The sequence below is a fragment of the Notolabrus celidotus genome, chromosome 11 (assembly GCF_009762535.1).
Source record: "Notolabrus celidotus isolate fNotCel1 chromosome 11, fNotCel1.pri, whole genome shotgun sequence".
NCBI lineage: Eukaryota > Metazoa > Chordata > Actinopteri > Labriformes > Labridae > Notolabrus > Notolabrus celidotus.
In genome coordinates, this window is record NC_048282.1 from 23596926 (window position 1) to 23614414 (window position 17489).

Genomic DNA, 17489 nt, shown 5'->3' on the forward strand with positions numbered 1-17489 from the left:
CTGCATTGTGTGATGAAGTATGAGTGGTGCACTGTAGAGTTGAGCCTATTGTAGTTAAGTATTCACTCCATTTTATAACAAACAGCAGATGGACCCATGAGGTTTGAATCGGCCTGTGTTGTTTTAAAAATTGCTTTAACACCACAAGGTCATGCGTCACTGTGCTGTAAACAAAAAGCCCAGCAGATAGCTCAATGTGCTGAAAACATGGTGCACTCAGGGGAAAAAAAACAAAACCAAGAAAGAGTTCTCTGGTGGACAATCCAACAACAACATCTGTTTGCCACTGAAGCTTTGGTTCTAAAGGAAAAGGATCTGATACTGACTGAGTAGAGTTGGGTACCATATGAAACTTAAAAGAGTGGGGAGAGTAGCCAATGAAGACATGAATCATTTGTCACCCTCTGTCATTGTTGGAGCCTTTTTTTTTTTTTTTTTTTTTTTAAACCAGCGCTTTTGTGCAGCTGCAGAAAATCAACAATGCACACAGTATGAGTCACGCCAGAGTTGTTCCAGAGCGAACAAAGAAATATAAATTTGCTTTGACAGTACAAAAAAAAGCAGACAATGCAATGGCTCTAATTGACAAGATCTCAGCAGATCAAGTCAAAGCCCGAAAAGTCTTCTGAAAAGGAACAAAACTGTGCATGTATGTGACAGTGTGACGCTGCGGCAGGTGTCCCCTCTGGCCTTGTAAATCTGTGAATCACTTACACATCCATAACTATAAAACTGCATGACACGCTGAGAGGAAAATTACATCGAGCGGCCACCAGGAAGAGTATGATTACATATAGACCAGTGGACACTAGAATTATCTCTGGTAGCGGCTTCTTCTAAAGGCCTCTGACCTCAAGCACTATGCAATTGGCAGTGGTGGACAAAGTACACAGCTTCATTACTTAAGTCAAAGTACAGATCCTCCTAGTCAAATATTACTCCAATACAAGTGAAAGTTGATCTGTCAAATTATTACTTGAGTTAAAGTACTGAAGTACCTGATTTTAAAAATACTGAAGTATTCAAAGTGCTTCTTAAAAAATCTCAAAACATTCTGTATACAAAATACATATTTGCAAGTGTACTGTACTCAAGTAACTGTACTCTGTTACTGTCCACCACTGGCAATGAGACGCTATATCAAATCTCAATGGGAGTTCAAACACCAGCTTGAATGCAGGATAGAAAGAAGAATGCTGTCCGAAACATTAGATGCAGACATGACAGTTCAACAAGTGCAAAAGAGAAAGGGCAAATTTGCTGTGTGTACAGAGGTGATCAGTTACCATTAGTCTAAAAGCCACTAAGCTAACAGAAAGCAGTAGACTTTGTCACAAATATAATTAACTAATGAGAACAACCTGGTGGCCATTAGCCGAGAGTCTGTGCGGCTGAAGGGCAACGACAAGATGTTGCACCTAAATGGGTTACAGCACAGCAACAGGGACTACAAATGTGTGTGTGCGTGTGTGTGTGTGGGCTGAGGTGAAGTGGGATAAAAGGAGCAATTATGATACCCACTCATTTTGTGATAAGAGCTTCTTCCAAGCTGAAGAAAGAGAAATAAATATATTAAGTGTCTTAATGGAGGGTAGATGCCGGAGTAAGATTAGCTGAGAGAAAAGACAGAGAGTGAGATGGAGATTATGTGGAGCAACATAAAAAAGGGGTACAGGGATAACAAAGGAGATGAGGAGACAAGGGGTCCAAGGGGAGTAGTCTCTGTTCCTGACTGAACTACAAATGGAAACCAATCAGCCTTGAAGATGCCAGGTTTCAAATTTAACTGCAGCTTCAAAGTTGTCAATGTGTCGAGGGCAAACGAGAGCAGGAGGTCTAACAGAGTTTAAAACATGGTACAGATACTTTTTTTGACCATCCTTTCTCTTAGATGTTAAAGCTAATTACAGAAAGCTACAGTATAACCCGAGGCTGAGATGTCAACATCTGACATTTACGGGGATAGATTAATTAAAATGAGGAAGATCAAACATGCAGTTCATTGCTCCAGTCACAAAGAGCTTTCACACGTCTGGCTCAACAGGTTCTTATCACAAAACACTGAAGGAGAAATTATTCGACCGGTTGAACAGCCGGAAAATTCCCTCTGTTGTAAAAAGTACAATAATCTAAGTAAAACAAGTGTAATGAACTCATATTCGTGGTTTGATACAGTAAACTGGGCTCATTTGGATTTATTAGCCTTAAATTGGTTTTAAAATGATGAAGCTCCTCTCTAAAGATAATGACTCTGTGAAACATCTGTTCAGTAAAGCATATAAGACTACACACATAATGGAACAACTCTAGTTATGTATGGATTAACAAGTGCTATTAAATCACACCTGTTGAAAAATAAGGGGTACTTAGCCTCTCCAAAGCCATTAATGGATTATTTAAGGCCCGCCTGTGCAACACAACGTGCAAGGCCTTGCATGACACTTCAAGCCCAGGAGGAGAGGGGGGAAACATCGCACTGTTGGAAAAATCATTAGCTGAAACCTCAAATTCAATTACCTCCTTGGTGCCGGATTTCCCCTGATGGTCCTCTGGCAGACTTTGCGGACAAAATAAGTCCCATAACTCCCCCACTTGTGTTACAGAGCATGAGAGGGCAGGCATCAGGGGTCGACATCAGCAGAACAACACAATCAGAAAGGAATATACTCAGAGGAAAAACATTTAGGGCGCAAGCAGGGAGTGGAGCAAGTAAACAAATACAAATCAAGCCCAAAATGAAGGGGGGCATGATTTGTTGTGGCTGAGACCGAGTGAGCACAGCGGGAGAGGGCATACACAGAAACATGGTACAAGTTTACACGCAACTGTCCACAAATCAAAACATAAAATCCCTAGTGAAGCAAGAAGATCCTTTACACAAACAACGATGTCATATATAACTGAAGTCGAATCAAAACCTCACATCAGTAATATCATTAGACAAAAGAGCTTAAATTATGAAAAGTAAAAGCACTGGGTCTTCTTATTAGATTAACCTAAAGTCTGATGCAACAGTGTGTAAGCATAATTTTACTGTTGCAACAAGAAGGTTGTTGGAACAATCTGTGTAGTAGTTTCCAACCGGGGGTCAAGCCCCTTCAAGGATTAAAAAACAAATAATGAGTACTCAGATGCTAAAACATGTCAGAGTTCTTATTCACACATTTGCATTAGTTCCCCTGTTTTTTAAATTCTAACTTTTGTTCCAAAACACTTGATATTTTCGCCTCTGTGGGTCTGAGTATTGAAATGATTTCAAGAGTGAAGTTAAGCAGTGAGATTCTTCATTGAGTAAATAAAGGTGTAAAATGTGACAAGATGATGCCTTTGTGAGTGGAAAAAGAATCAAAAGACTGGTAGTCTTGATCTGTTCCCTCATATTGTGCTGTTTTTTTAAAAGCTTATTATACAGGTTTCGGTGTGATGTCTAAAACCTCAAATGTTGTCTTATTTTCGCTTGATGTAGGATTTAAGCTGCTCAACAGTTTGGGGTTCATATTTTTCATGATGCAACAAATGTTTTAAAGGGTGACAAGTCGGGACTCTTTTACTACGGAGTCATGCTGTCATGATACGTGCAGAATGTGGTTTGGTATTGTCCACCTGAAATCTGCAAGGACTTCCCAGACAAAAAACATGATACATTATATTGTTGATTAAAAGTACCTTCCCAGTTGTGTGAGCCAACCACACATTGGCACTTATGCATCCCCATACCCTCAAGGATGCAGTTTTTTTTAACTGTGCACTGACAACAAGCTGAATAGTCCCCCTCCTCTTTCCAGTGGAGATGCAGGGTCCAGGATTTCCACAAAGAATACAAAATTTTGAATCATCAGACCACAGGATTTATGATTTCCTCTTTGCATCGTACAGTTTTAACCTGCATTTGTGGATGCAGTGACAAACTGTGTTAACATTCACTGTTTTTTGGAAGTGATTGGGAGCCCATGCAGTGACTTCCACTACAGAGTCATGTCTGTTAATAAGGCAGTGCCTCCCGAGGGATCAAAGATCACAGTTATCTGGTATCAGCTATCGGCTTTGTCCCTTTTGTACCAATATTTCTCTGGATTCTTTGAATGTACTTTCTCAGATCTTTACTCATGCTGTCCCCTTAGAGTGGCGAACCCCCATCTGTACTTCGGAGAGACTCAGCCTCTCTGGAATGCCCTTTTCATACTAGCATTACATTTAAAATGAGAAAATATTTTTAATAAAACAATAACATTTGTATCCTACTCTTTTATTCAACATATTTTTATCCTATATCCTATATCAATGTTATCCTTGTACTTTTGTTCATTAAATATAGGGTTTAAATGATTTTCAAACCATGTAAATCTGTTTTCATCAAAATATAGCACCTCATCATTTTAGGAATTGGGGTTATAAACTTTATAAACTCTAATATACAGTGGTAATACAGATAATAATAATAATAATAATAATAATAATAATAATAATAATAATAATAATAATAATGGAATAAAATGTAAAATATTTCCCTCTAAACGAGCTAATAAATGTATTTAAATTTCACACTGAACAAAAAGTACTAGAGTAATTGTACTTGATTTCTTTCCCTCAACTGGGCATCTTCTGCGAGTACCTGGCAATGAAACAAGTGAGGAGTGCATATGCCTGTGTGTTTACAAAAAAGAAAAAAAAAGTCACAGAGGTGAGTTACAAAGGCAGTGTGTAGGCAGTGAGCACCTTTTTATACTCTCTGCTTCCAAGAGGCCCCAGAGGGATCAGCTGAGCCCTGCAGAGGGAGCTCTGCTGATGGTACGCAGCGAGCTGAGACAAGTGGATTAACAGGGATCTTATTCTGCATGATGAGGGGGTTGATAAGAGGCAGGTGGTGCAGCAGTGGAGATGATCTGTTGGTATGAGGTATTTGAGTATGTGTGTGTGGCTTTCACAAAGGAGGTGTAATACTTAACAGCTTTGCCCGCGTCACGTTCTCATCTCGTCAAAGCCTTTCAGGGTGACGCAGATCTCGTCACAGAACACTAATGCTTTTATTTATGAAACCTGAAGGGAATCACAGCTTTAATGGATCAGCCAGGCACTGACTTTATTTACAACATCTCTGGGGTTTGTAGTAGTATCTTAATTTCCTTGTTAAACAGTTTAGATTCAATACTCAGCATCATGAATACTAATGCTTCTGACTCTTTCTATAAAAGGGATACAAGATTGAGAAGGGTTATTACTGGTTTCAGAAACCCTCTGAGGGTGTCAACTCTGATCTGACAGTTGGTGGCCCACTTTGGACAGAAATATCTTCAAAACTCCCCGATGCCTTGCCATGACTTCTAATATGGACTTTTGTGGCTCCTATAAGGTGTTTTTCACAGTAACTTTGGTGTTTACTTGTCTTTTCTTTTAGCGCCACAATGAGGCAGATAATTGGGTGTTTTGAGTAAAAGATATCTACAATGACCCGACAGATACAGCAAACTTTGCAGGAATGGATGACTTGCTTTTATTTTGATGATCTTATTACTTTTGAAAGTTTTTCTTCTAGTTTGCATTAAATCCCATTGTCCCATAATCCTTTTGCTGTACTTGTGTTTTGTGCCAATTAGCAATGGATGTATGCCAACCAGTGTTAATTTCGTTAACAAGAATTATGACGTCAACAACTAATTTTTTCATGACAAAAACGAGACTATGACGAGCTAAAGTGCATCACTGATAATAAAAACTCTGACAAACATATGTTTTGATTTTGATAACGGGAAAAAAACTTTAGGGGCGGACCACAGGACATTGAGAATCCATGTTTCCCCCGCTGTGCGTCTTTAAAGATAAAAGTGATGCATTCCTGTGACAGGCTGAGTTATTATCTGAGGGGCGCAGTGTTAGCTTGGTCACTACCTGCAGCAGGTGTGCTTCATTAACCAGCTCTCCCCACCTCCATGCATCTGTCTCATCTTCATTGAAGATTTTTAACCCACGGTGGGCGTTAGTGACAAAGACACAAGATGCATTTCAGAGAGCCGTGAACTGACTGTCTGTCCAGTGCGCCTGTCACTGCAGGTACAGTACATTCACAGGAGTGAAATGTTGCCGATTTTAACACTTGGTATAACCCTGTTACCGATATCTGATCTGCTACATTAATTATTTAAAGAGTGAAGATGTTTCGGCAAAAATCAGCGTAAAATGTTTTGAGTTTCCGCTGACTAAAACTAGACTAAAACTATAAAGGGCTGAAAAGACTAAAATGGGACTAAAACTAACAGGCATTGTCGTCTAAAGAGACTAAATCTAAAATAGCCGCCAAAATTAACACTGATGCCAACATGCAAAACTGAGATTGCGAACATGATAAATATTATACCTTATAAAAACAAATGTCAGTTTTTGTCATTAAGTATGTATGTTATTAGTACCCAGTTTTCTTACTAATCACCCAACTGTAAACACTTGTTTCTGATTACAGTAGTAGTTAATTCTGGGTAGCAAGAAAGACACCAGGGACAACAAGATCCTACACGTGTTATCAAATTCGGCATGTTGACACTGCAGCAAAAGCATAGAAAGATAATGTAAAGTGAACCGGTGGTTATGCGAAAAAGTTTTATTGTATGATAATTAACATATCCACCAGCTCATTATACACTATCCTTGACATAACACCCTGACTTTAGCATTGAGCTCCAAAAACAGCCCCCACAAAATACAGTTTAACAGTGTCACAAGCACAGCTATACACTACCTTTTATTTCCCCAGTTCTCCCCAAGGTACCTGCCACATGTCTTATTGACTGCTCCTTCAGTTTAGAAGTATTTATAACCCTGTAAACTGGAGATTACAACAATTTTATCACAGCAATAATGTCTGCATCAAACAGCTGCTTGAAACTGTCAACTGTAATCAGTGTTTCTTTATTTCATGCAGGTGAACCTTCTCCTTTTAGCCTGAATGGAAATTAGTCCTGAACAACCCTCACAATACAGCAGGGGTGAATATGCTTCACATTCTCGCTATCATGAGTCCTAACCTGTGTTAGAAGTTCTGAACATGTATGTTTAATCTTAATCAAGTCAAAGTTATATGGTAAACCTGTGAAATCCAAGCCTTAATTTTTGCGGTTGTAAAATCTGTCTGAAAGCAGAAGTTGGATTTGAAGAGCTGCTCAGAAATCTTAAAAGAGATTGAGAGATACGGAACACAGAGCTGAGGTCACAGCTGGATTTGGATCCAGGTATGAGGATGAGTTGGTTTTCCTTCCAGCTACTTATTTATAAATTATTTTGCTTCAATTTCTCTCTGACCTGGAAATGATTCAGGTCGGCCATCTTTTTTAAAAAATGTGCCAAATGGTGAAACACTTTTGGATTTTGGCAAACAGGAAGAACTCTTCCAGAAGAGCTTGAAGAAAGAAGCAAAGGGCATTTTCTGCACTTTCGACTTTATTTTGTCTTATTTTTAACTCTGTTCACTTTATTTTTTTTTTTGCATAACCAAAGGCACTGTGTATATTAGGAGAGTAACACCTCATTGTAAGTCTCTGTTATGTACTCACTTTTAAACCATATAACACATAGATTAAAAAAATCTAATGAATAGTTCAAAGTACATCATGTGTCAACAGTTAAACATTATTCTACTGTTCCATGTGTAAACACAGATGAAAACACTTCACAGCCTACAGTGTGCACATATTTCTTCCAGAACACCGTGATTTATGAAGAGATGAGGAAATATTTAAGAATGCTGAGAATTAAACGTAAGACTTCTTAATACCTTCCAAGGCTGTTCCTGTGAAAACTAAATTCAAGGCTTTTTCAGACTGATGATGTCCAATAAAATGCTTCTTAGTTATACATGATCCAAGTCAGAGAAAAAACATTCTGTTGCTTATGTACTGTCAGACTGATCATGCTCAGTTAATCAGTTTAAAGACATCAGCTGGTAGGCGGGCAAGAGATCTAACTTAGCAGTTGGGACTGCAGCTGATCCCATTGGACTGTTCGAAGACAACATGCCAACAAAAGATGGTGATATGAAATGTGACTGGAATTCACTTATAAATGTGCTGTTTTCTTTTCTATCACGGTTATTCACACTGTCTCTTTTCATCCGCCATATTATAAGTTAATAAAAATTCATGAAATATTCAAGAATTCAACCTTGAATTTAATTTATACAAGAAGAAGAAGAGGCTGTGAAGCTGCTTTAAAATGTGTGAAATAATAACATTGCTTCAATCTGACCCTGTTTGGAAGGATGTCCTATTTGGCAGGTACATGTTGTGCTACTTCCTCCATCCTTTCATGTCATCCCAGATATCTCTGTAAATATAGGGTGAAGATCTTTCAGAGAGAAAAGTGTGGAAATGATGGTGTACATACTTTAGCACTCAGGCAGAAAATTACGTTCTAACATTTCACTCTGTACACAACATTCACACAGAGTAAGATGGAGGATACAACATCCAAATGTCTTTAGTTTGATATTAATCGGTTATTTAAAGTTATTGTCTGATTAGGTTTAAGGGTTATTCTATGTGCATCCAAGACTTTTTACATGTGCATGTGAACGGGTGGTGTGTTCCCTGTGTGTGGGTGCTGCGCATTCACATTTCGGTGAGTAGGAAAATGCTATTTCAGAAGCCCAGTAATGATGCCATTAGTATGAGGATGGAGTGAGTGCTAAACCTCAGGGCACAGCAACACCACAGATGATTCCCCCTGAGTTAACGTTCCACATACCCATCAGTCAGCGAGGCCAAACTAGAGCCACAATCGACACCAACAACACCGGCAGCTGCATTAACATTATCCTGTCACTCTCGCCTGGAAATAATCCATACACCTGCATCACGATGGCAGCCCAGTGTTTGTCCCTGTTTCTCTCACTGGATTCAACTTTTAATTTAAGGGAAACAGTCTTCTGACTAAGCACAAACTGCATATTGTTCTGTTAGTGATCCCCATCGTAAGACAGTCAGCACTTTCCAGGATACACAGAGATTGGCTGGAAACTGCTGAGACACACACGGCGCTAAAGAAAGGCACTGTGGTGAATCAGGTTTAAACCCTTCATGAATCTCTGTGTGTCTCTCAGCCTACTTTTCTATTTATTCACTTTACTTCCCTTCTTCTTTGGGTTTGTGGATGCCATTTTGAACTGGAGGCCTCACATCTGTTTGAAGGGCCAGATCGATAAGAGAGCAGGGGAGCAGATGGCAGGCAGAGCGGATCCAGATGGGACTTTTTGGCCAGGAGAGTGAGGTTAGCACAGAAATACCCTGACACTAAGTGCAGAGGAATCTTCAAAGATCCAAAGTGAGTCAGGATGCGGGTGCTGATGAGACATGAACCACAACGCGGCTTTGGGAACAAGGGATGGGTATTTCAAGCCAAAATACAATTTGATAATCATTGGCATCTACTCCACGATTATTCGATTTTTACAAAGTGAACGAATATTTGAAAATCATTGCCCATCCCTATTGGGAATGATAACAGAAGTTTGCTAAGGTGGTGTCACAACAGTCTCAGCACCACAATAAGCTTTAATGAGCAAGATAATGATTGGTTTATTCTCGCCAATTAAAGGGCTTTAATATGACACTTGGGAGAACATTAGCCATCCAACAGCAGTCAGCCGCAGGGATTCATCCTGGATCCTCTTTAAGAGGATCCTGATTGTGTTAAGACCAGTTGGAGACTAAATATTCACTTTTCACTCCACACGTAAATCAAATCATTCGTCTGCACCTCAAATATTTCATCCAGAACATCCACTGGAATATCTCTCCAAGTGCTTCGGATTGAGTATTCTCCTGTTGATTTTTGTATTACTAGGACATTATCTACATTAATTACTCAAGGCAACCTTTCTGTTATCATTAGCCGATCCTTCACCATAATCGTTCAGTTAAAAGACAGCGGCAACTTATTAGAAAGATCAATCTTGGTGGCTGCTGAGTGCAGGAAGAGGAGAGTCAATAAAGGAAGAAACACTCAATAGTCATTAATCCGCTGTCCAAAGAAAAAGAGGTCAATCTCACTGCATGGGTTCCTCTTCTAATATTTAAAAATCCTTTCTATTAGCACAAAAAAGTCTGGGTTCTTTTGCTCCTTCATTTCACATGAGCAAAAACCTGAAGTATCTGATCTAATCTTATACTGCACACTTTTCTTTTGTCAGGCTCGGGTTAAAATGTTTGCAATTGTTCTAAAAACTAAGGTCAAAGTTTTACTTGAAAGGATTCACTGAATAACTTTGAAGTGTCTTCATTCCACAAGCATACGTCTCAGATTCAGGTTTTCTTTCAGATCTTGATGATTTCTGAGAATGTGTTTTAGAAGGAAAGGGTGGTAATACATTTTTTTTAACAATTAATCCTGTGAAAAAAAAAAGGCCGGCTGTATTTATATATGCACAAAACCCCTGACATATTCAGATTGTGCTGCATGTGTGAAGATAAACAGTCCAAATTTCCTTTTTTTATTTTTTGGCCTTTTTACCTTTATTTTTATATAGGACAGCTAAAGAGAGACAGGAAATGTGGGAAGTAGAGAGCGGGGGAATACATGCAGGAAATGGTTGACCGGCCAGGAATCGAACTGGCGACCCCTGTGATGAAGACTGTAGCCTCTGTACATGGGGCGCTTACGCCGCTAGGCCACCAGCGCCCCACAGCCCAAATGTTTCACCCTGACTTTATCCAATAACTCCCTGCTGGCCCATTGGTCAAATTTCCATGGGAAGTCAGGGTGAGCTGATGGAAGAACACAGTAAGAAGTATTTGGGAGAGTTCACAGCAAGGCAGTGGGCAGGGATGATGATGTTACATCATGCCACCGGTGGCAACATGTGAACAGGATAAAAACATCCAAGGTTGAAGAGGGCGACTCATTGTCATGATGAGATTGCTGCATGATGTTGTAAACATCACACCGCTTTTAAATAAAATGCCACGTCCTGCCTCCCAAGGTTCATCCCCAACCCACCAGACAGGGAAAATCTCACACTGTGAAGGACATGTGAGAGCAAGGACCTGATAATGTTCAGGAACTTCCAGAGGTTCACATGTGAAATGGGCTTAGTCCTTTTTCTCTGTCAATTTAAAACCACCGAGTCCTGCTGAAGAAACAAAAGCAGGTCTCCAGTTGGTACTTTCATTTAAAGAAAGAAAAGGTTACACAATTTCCCCAAAACAGCCGGCCACTGTAGTTTTTAATGAACCTTACAGAAATCCAACAGGAGTAAATAGTGAGATAGTTCAGGGGCTATTTTAAGATTCAAATTTGATGCTCTAGTGAGCATTTACAGCAGCAGGTCTGTGCGTGTCGGACTGACTGAAGAAAAAAAAAACACCACCCATGTTCACGGTAATGCAGGAACACATCAATGGTGTGCAATGATGTGGCTCATTGATGTGGTTTCTTTGGAATAATGGTTGCGCAGCACACACCTGTAACCAGCTTCAGCTCAACAGGAAACACATGCCAGTGGATCAACTTATTGTTGGTTTGGTGGTGTTCTGGGGTTTGCTTACAGTAGGCCTAAGATGTTGCAGTTCTCTGGAGAATCCTTCACACACTTCCGTCTAAAGCAGGTCGTTTGAAACTCTGTGGTTGTACTTCTTTATTAAAGTAATTCAGCTTTTTCTGGCCAACAGCCCGTATTAGTGCGGTAAGACGGTAAGCTATTCTGCCGTCTTACCGTTTATCTCTCTAAAACAGCTTTATTTTGCCTGTTGTGATCCATGAACATGTTTTAGTGCGCCTATGTTGTAGCTCATGTGGTCTATGGTGGTGTGTCATGCACGCTGTAGACAAATCAGCTTCTTGACCCTACAGTTTTTATTTTATGTGGCAGGTGGGTGGGAAGTTAGGAGCTTCTCCTCTCTAAGACGTGTTAAAGTGAGGAGAGAAAGGGTTCTCTAAACCTTGTATTGTGTTGTTTTTTATTTCTTATTATGATGTAAGTACTAGTGTTAGTGTTCTAAAAGTAGACAGCCGATTCCTTGCAGAGTGAGTTTTTGGAGCCTCTTGTTAAAACATGAAAAGCATTTCAAATTTTAGTTTTTGAACTATGATCAGTTTGCTGCAGTTTTTTGATCAGCTACTGAAATGTCCAAATACTGATGCAATGACGCAACTGAAACATTTAGAAACCTTACACTAGAAAATATAAATCAAAGAGAAAACTTGCTCTTATCCTCCTTCAGTCTTGGATTTGTGTTATACATTTTTGCCTATGTTTCAGTTGCATGAGCGGTGCTAAATCCCATTGTTTAAATGGTTATTCATATCTCAAGTATGCTAATTATTACCTGGCTTAAGCCCTGCAAATTATTTTTATAAGAATGGCGGTAACAGCAATTTTTTATTGCTAGTGTCTAGATACCCTTATTTGAAATAGTTTTAGCCTAAAATTTTTTATTCGCCCCATTTGTAAACACATCTACAATTCTGGACCTGAAGAAGTGTTTTATTGTTCTTGTACAAACTTGCCTGTGTGTTTTACTTTTCATGTCGTTGAGCCATCATGTAAGCTAGACATGACATGTATATCAGTTAAGTCATCTGAGACCTCCTCCTTCCAAATCTACAACCTCACACGATAACACGAAAGGGTGAACGCATACAGGTAGACACACATGGAAATCACAGTAGTTCCATGTTCCCCGCTGTGGCATTGAGTGCACCAGTGGTTACCAAGGACATTTTCCTTAAAAGGAGCTGGATAAGTCACTAAAGGTCTCTGCACAAGGCACCACACTCCTCTGAGCTACACTTCTGTGATGTTTGGTGAAAAAGGCTTCTTCTGTGTGATCATCCATGTTGAGGTTTGTCTCTTAGATGGCAGTATGTGCTCTTTGTTCTGGCTCAGTCTTGTGACTAGTCTGCAGTGTGCTGTGTGAGTCTCAGGCTGCGTCACCGCTGACTGTAATGGCTGAACACTGCAGGGTGGAAAAAAACCCTGCAGCCTGTTTACATTTCAAGCTTTTTAGTACTCGAAACATCCAACCAGGAAAAAATCATTATCTGAGATATCTACAGTAAAGAAGATGAGATTAAATGGTGTTAGAAGCAAATCTTTAACACCAGGATTGGCTGCACTCACTAAGCACTGCTCTTCATTCCTTTATAAACAACAGTCAAATTACATTTGTAACTTTTAGTACACTTAAGTTGTTACAGATTTAATACCAAAGGAAGACTGTGACTGTGTGATCAACAGTGTGATTGTACAACGACAACAAAAATACTGAAAACAGCACTTTCACTTTCACTGGTCTCCATCATTACCTCCTCGGTGAATACAAATTCCCATTTTAATTTAATCAGGCACAGCAGGACAAACTCATGGGGTCCTTGCTTGGAATTGACTGTGGTGCGACACAGGCTTCATTTCCTGCTCAGGAGCATCTCTTAAAGGCGGTGTTTTTAGCTACTGTACAAACTATCACCATGGCAACCAGAGATTTTTTTTCTCTTTAAAAACGCCACAAAAAGGATAAAAAAAAACTAACAAGCTCAGATGAACAGAAAAACAAGAAGGCACTTCCGCAATTACGGAATTCAATCTGGCACTGGGTGATTTTCTGAGTGGGAGGTGTTCTAAAATAAACAGGAAGAGGGTTATTTGTTTATCAATATATTCAGTTCATTTCAATCCTGAAGAAAATCACATTTGCTCCGCTTTAAATGCCTTATGTAAGAGAAAGGTCATGACATATCTATTATTAAAGGACTTGCTCACGGTACGCTGCATTATTAATCACCTCGGTATAGTCTTTAAACACACACAGAGTGACTACGACCCAGGTGTCACGTATGTTTAAGCAAAAGAAATAGGCCCGCAGTCTCTCAGGGTTGACCCAACTTTTAATTAGCAGGACAGACGTGTGTGTCAGAAACATAAATGATCTCTGCACAACCACAGCAAAGAAAAGCTCTAAAACGACCACACAGCCAGGAAGAGTTTCCCCGTGTTCAGCTCTAAAAGAAAAGTGAGCATGAATGGTAATGTAACTCTAAATAGCGAACACGTCCTCTGAGACAAATGAACAAAAAGCAGCCTTAGAGAAGTTGATGCGATTGTGTAACATCTGACTGAGCCACCTGAACTGTCAGCATATCAGGGCCGTAAAAGCAGCACAGAAGCAGAAATGTACTGTGAAAGCACCGCATGGGGCAGAGCAGCGAGAGCTCTGAGACACCCGCCCACCCTTCCTGAATCAGCCATTTCTGTGGCAACCAGCGCAAGGGGGGTGGGGGGGGTGGGGGGTGGAGGCAGGGAGAGAGGCGCTCCGTGAAAGTGAAGAGACAAAGATTTGAAGCCCTGTGGGAGAAACATGAAGGAAAGGATGGATGGATGGGTGGATGGATGGGTGGATGGAGGGATGAAGGGATGAAGGGTTTCGGGGAAAAGATCTATTGAGCGATGGGTGATAAAGGGATGTGGCAGGGTCAACGGGGAGCTGATTCCTCTTCTTCACACTCTGTGACAGATTGACAGTCAGAGGCAAACAAACAGCAGCATCCACAGCAAGGAAGACTTACGCAGAGGGTTTTTTTTTTCCTGCTCAATGGCATCCGAGATCACGGTCATGGCTCAGGGGTCCAAACCATCTCGACAGTGACAATGTCTCCTTGTGAAATCTCATTCAGCTATATGGTTCAATTCAAAGCCTCGTGTTTCTCCTCTCTGTACGCAAACCGAACAGGCTTGAAGTAAACTGAAGCAAATTTGAAGCCGCTTCACAGACAAAACTTCAAAAGAAGCAAAGTGGATTCAACAAGTGGTGCACTGAATTAAATATTTCAAGACCAACCTGCTGCTCATTCCCTGCAGTAAACAATAAAGGGCTGCCATTACGCACAAATTACATGTGTACAGTACAGGCGACAGACAAGTGGTAGAACTAACATGGAGGAGCAGGTGCTGCATTCTGAAATGTGTGGCTTTGATGAAAGCATGAGTACAAAAAAAAAATCTGATCAAACAAGAGAAACCAAAACGAAGACAGGACTCTCTTTACGTTCAAGTGCAACAAAATCAATAATCTGCTGAGAATGACCAAAACAAGACGCTGCCAATGTCAATAAAATCACAGAAAACAGAGCCACACATAATCTAGCTCATTAGCTGGATCGATGATCCGATGTTAGCTCTATTTTGAGCTCATTCCAATCTGTTGGAAACCTCCTTATGTAACAGATTAGACTTTAAACTGCGATTGATGTTACAATCTTATACAACAGTGATCGCCTCCTGTCAGTGCCACAATGACTTGGGGATGGATGCAGTAGTTCTCCTGCGCAGTTGAGACAAAAGGCTCACACTAAGCTCAAGGAAAGCAGTTCAAATCTGCAATGTAAACACCTGCAGATTTCCCTGACAAATTCCTCCACAAACAAAATCTGCATTCCTACAAACACACTGTAGTCCGCCTAAACCGCAGCATCTGAGATGGCTTCATCGTGTTTTTTTTTCTCTCTCTCTCTCTTGCTCTGTTTCTAAACAAGACTGAGATAACAGAAGCAGAGCTGTTCCCACTCCACCCACTTTCTCCTTCACTGACACATGGGTCTACACATGGGAGGGGGAACAGGGGTGAAAGCAGACGGATTAACTCCTATTAGAGGCGCAGTTTTCCCCAGGTCCCTGTGGTCTTTTTCACCTGTCAGTTAAGAAGTAAACAAGCCTTCACACTAACTAACAGACATATAAAAAAAAAAAAACACACCTTCCAATTTATCACGCCCACATCCACACACAACTAAATGATGGATGCGTAAACTTTCAGGAAAATCCATAATGAATTCTTATTCTTAAAGACACATAATAATCACATCAAAGCGACAGGTTGAAAAACAGCACTGTGAGGAGTTCATTTTGTGGTTGTAAAGACTCACCTGTTTCTGTGGTTGGTGTCAGAGTCCGGGTGCCACGGGGGGATGCTCAGAAAACGGTGGAGATGCGCAGGGTTCTGGACTGATTCACTCACTCACTCACACTGGACGTATATCAGAGCACCGGCTGGCTCTGCTCTTCACCGCACGGCTCGCAGCGTTCTCCTCTTCTCCCCCTCCGAGTGTCAGAGACAAACACCAGCTCTGCCTCTGCCACCTCTCTCTCCCTCACTCCGCCTTCCACACGTACTGTAGCAGCAACAGAGGGAAGGCTGGGGGCTGCAGATCAACACTCTCTCTCGCTCTCTCTCTCTTCTCCTCTCTCTCTTTTCCCTCCTCCAGGCTCTGTGTCTCTCCTTAAGTCTGGCTACAGGCAACCATCGCTGAAGAAACAGTGGGGAAAAGTGCATATAGATTAACTTGACTCCCTTTGTAAGTATTCATTTTGTGTGTGTGTGTGTAACAAAAACAGCCGTGAACACAAACCTACAAGCTGTGGGAGAAAAGCCTTACTAACGCCTTCCTGCTCCCCTCCTTTTCAACACCACCTACCCATCTGCCCACATCAACCACCCACCCTCTTCTTGCCAAGCCTCACACCAGCCTGTTCAAATGAGTCATGAGCTATCAGCCAATCATAAGGCAGCACACAGCCTCCGATTTGAATAACAGGAGTATTCATGCACGGCTGTTTGGAGGAGACATGGAGCGAAAACTGAGAAATGCCTGGGAGGACTTGACATACTTATCTCTGGATGGGTGAGATCAGGTGGTGTTAGGAGAAAATAAAAACAAGATTAAGTCAAACAAACATTTAACTCCATCTCTCCTTAACATGTCTTATCATCTGTAGTGAATTACTTTGTCTAACAGCATTCAATTGCTGTAAAAGCATACAGCGTGAAGACATCATACTGTTACAAATGTACAGTGTTCACTGCATCTGTGTGATCTGTGACTCACTTCACATTATGATTCATCCCATCAAGGCTGGAGCCTCATGGAGTACAATAAAGTCTGACCCTGGTAACTTTCCTGTGAAAATAAAGGTATATTACCAAAATAGAACACGATTACTTCCTCTCTACTCTCTAACTACACGCTGATCTGCGCTGTGTACCGCTCGCCATGACAAGTGCTCTTATGCGTAGAGCAGTGGGAGGATTTATTCTGGGTAATTTTTTTGGTCCACAAGTTGGATTCCTGTTCAGTTTCAACAGAGACAGTGTTTGGTGGCTGGTCGTTAGAGCAGGGTTTGGAAGAACAAGAATCTCTGCTCGTTGAATCATCACTACAAACAAAGAGCAACTGTGCTGACGAGAAGGAAAAACAAGGGTAACTCGTGAAACATCTAAAAGTACAAGAGCACATACAAACCAAAAATGAGGATGTAAGATTACACACCAAAAGGAATATGTAGATGAGAAATTGAATTGTAGACTCTGGATTTCATAGACAAGATAGCAACCGCTGTTGTACTGTTTATTTTGAGCTGAGTTATCTACCCTGTGGATTGAAAATGATTTATGCCGGGAAAAAAGGCTCACGCAGAACATGAGGGATATTGGGGATGTGATTAAACATGTCACCCT

General features: G+C 40.7%; 1 protein-coding gene across 1 annotated transcript in view; it reads right to left on the minus strand.

Annotated features, from left to right (window-relative positions):
- The window catches only part of LOC117821065 (prickle-like protein 2), a 49149-nt gene extending 32210 nt beyond the window's left edge, over nt 1-16939 (minus strand). The window contains exons 1-2 of the mRNA XM_034695087.1: nt 16861-16939; nt 15901-16280 (exon numbers count right to left, since the gene is read on the minus strand). The gene's annotated coding sequence lies outside the window, so the exon portion shown is untranslated. The remainder of the gene's footprint in view (nt 1-15900; nt 16281-16860) is intronic.
- Between the last annotated feature and the right edge of the window lie 550 nt (nt 16940-17489).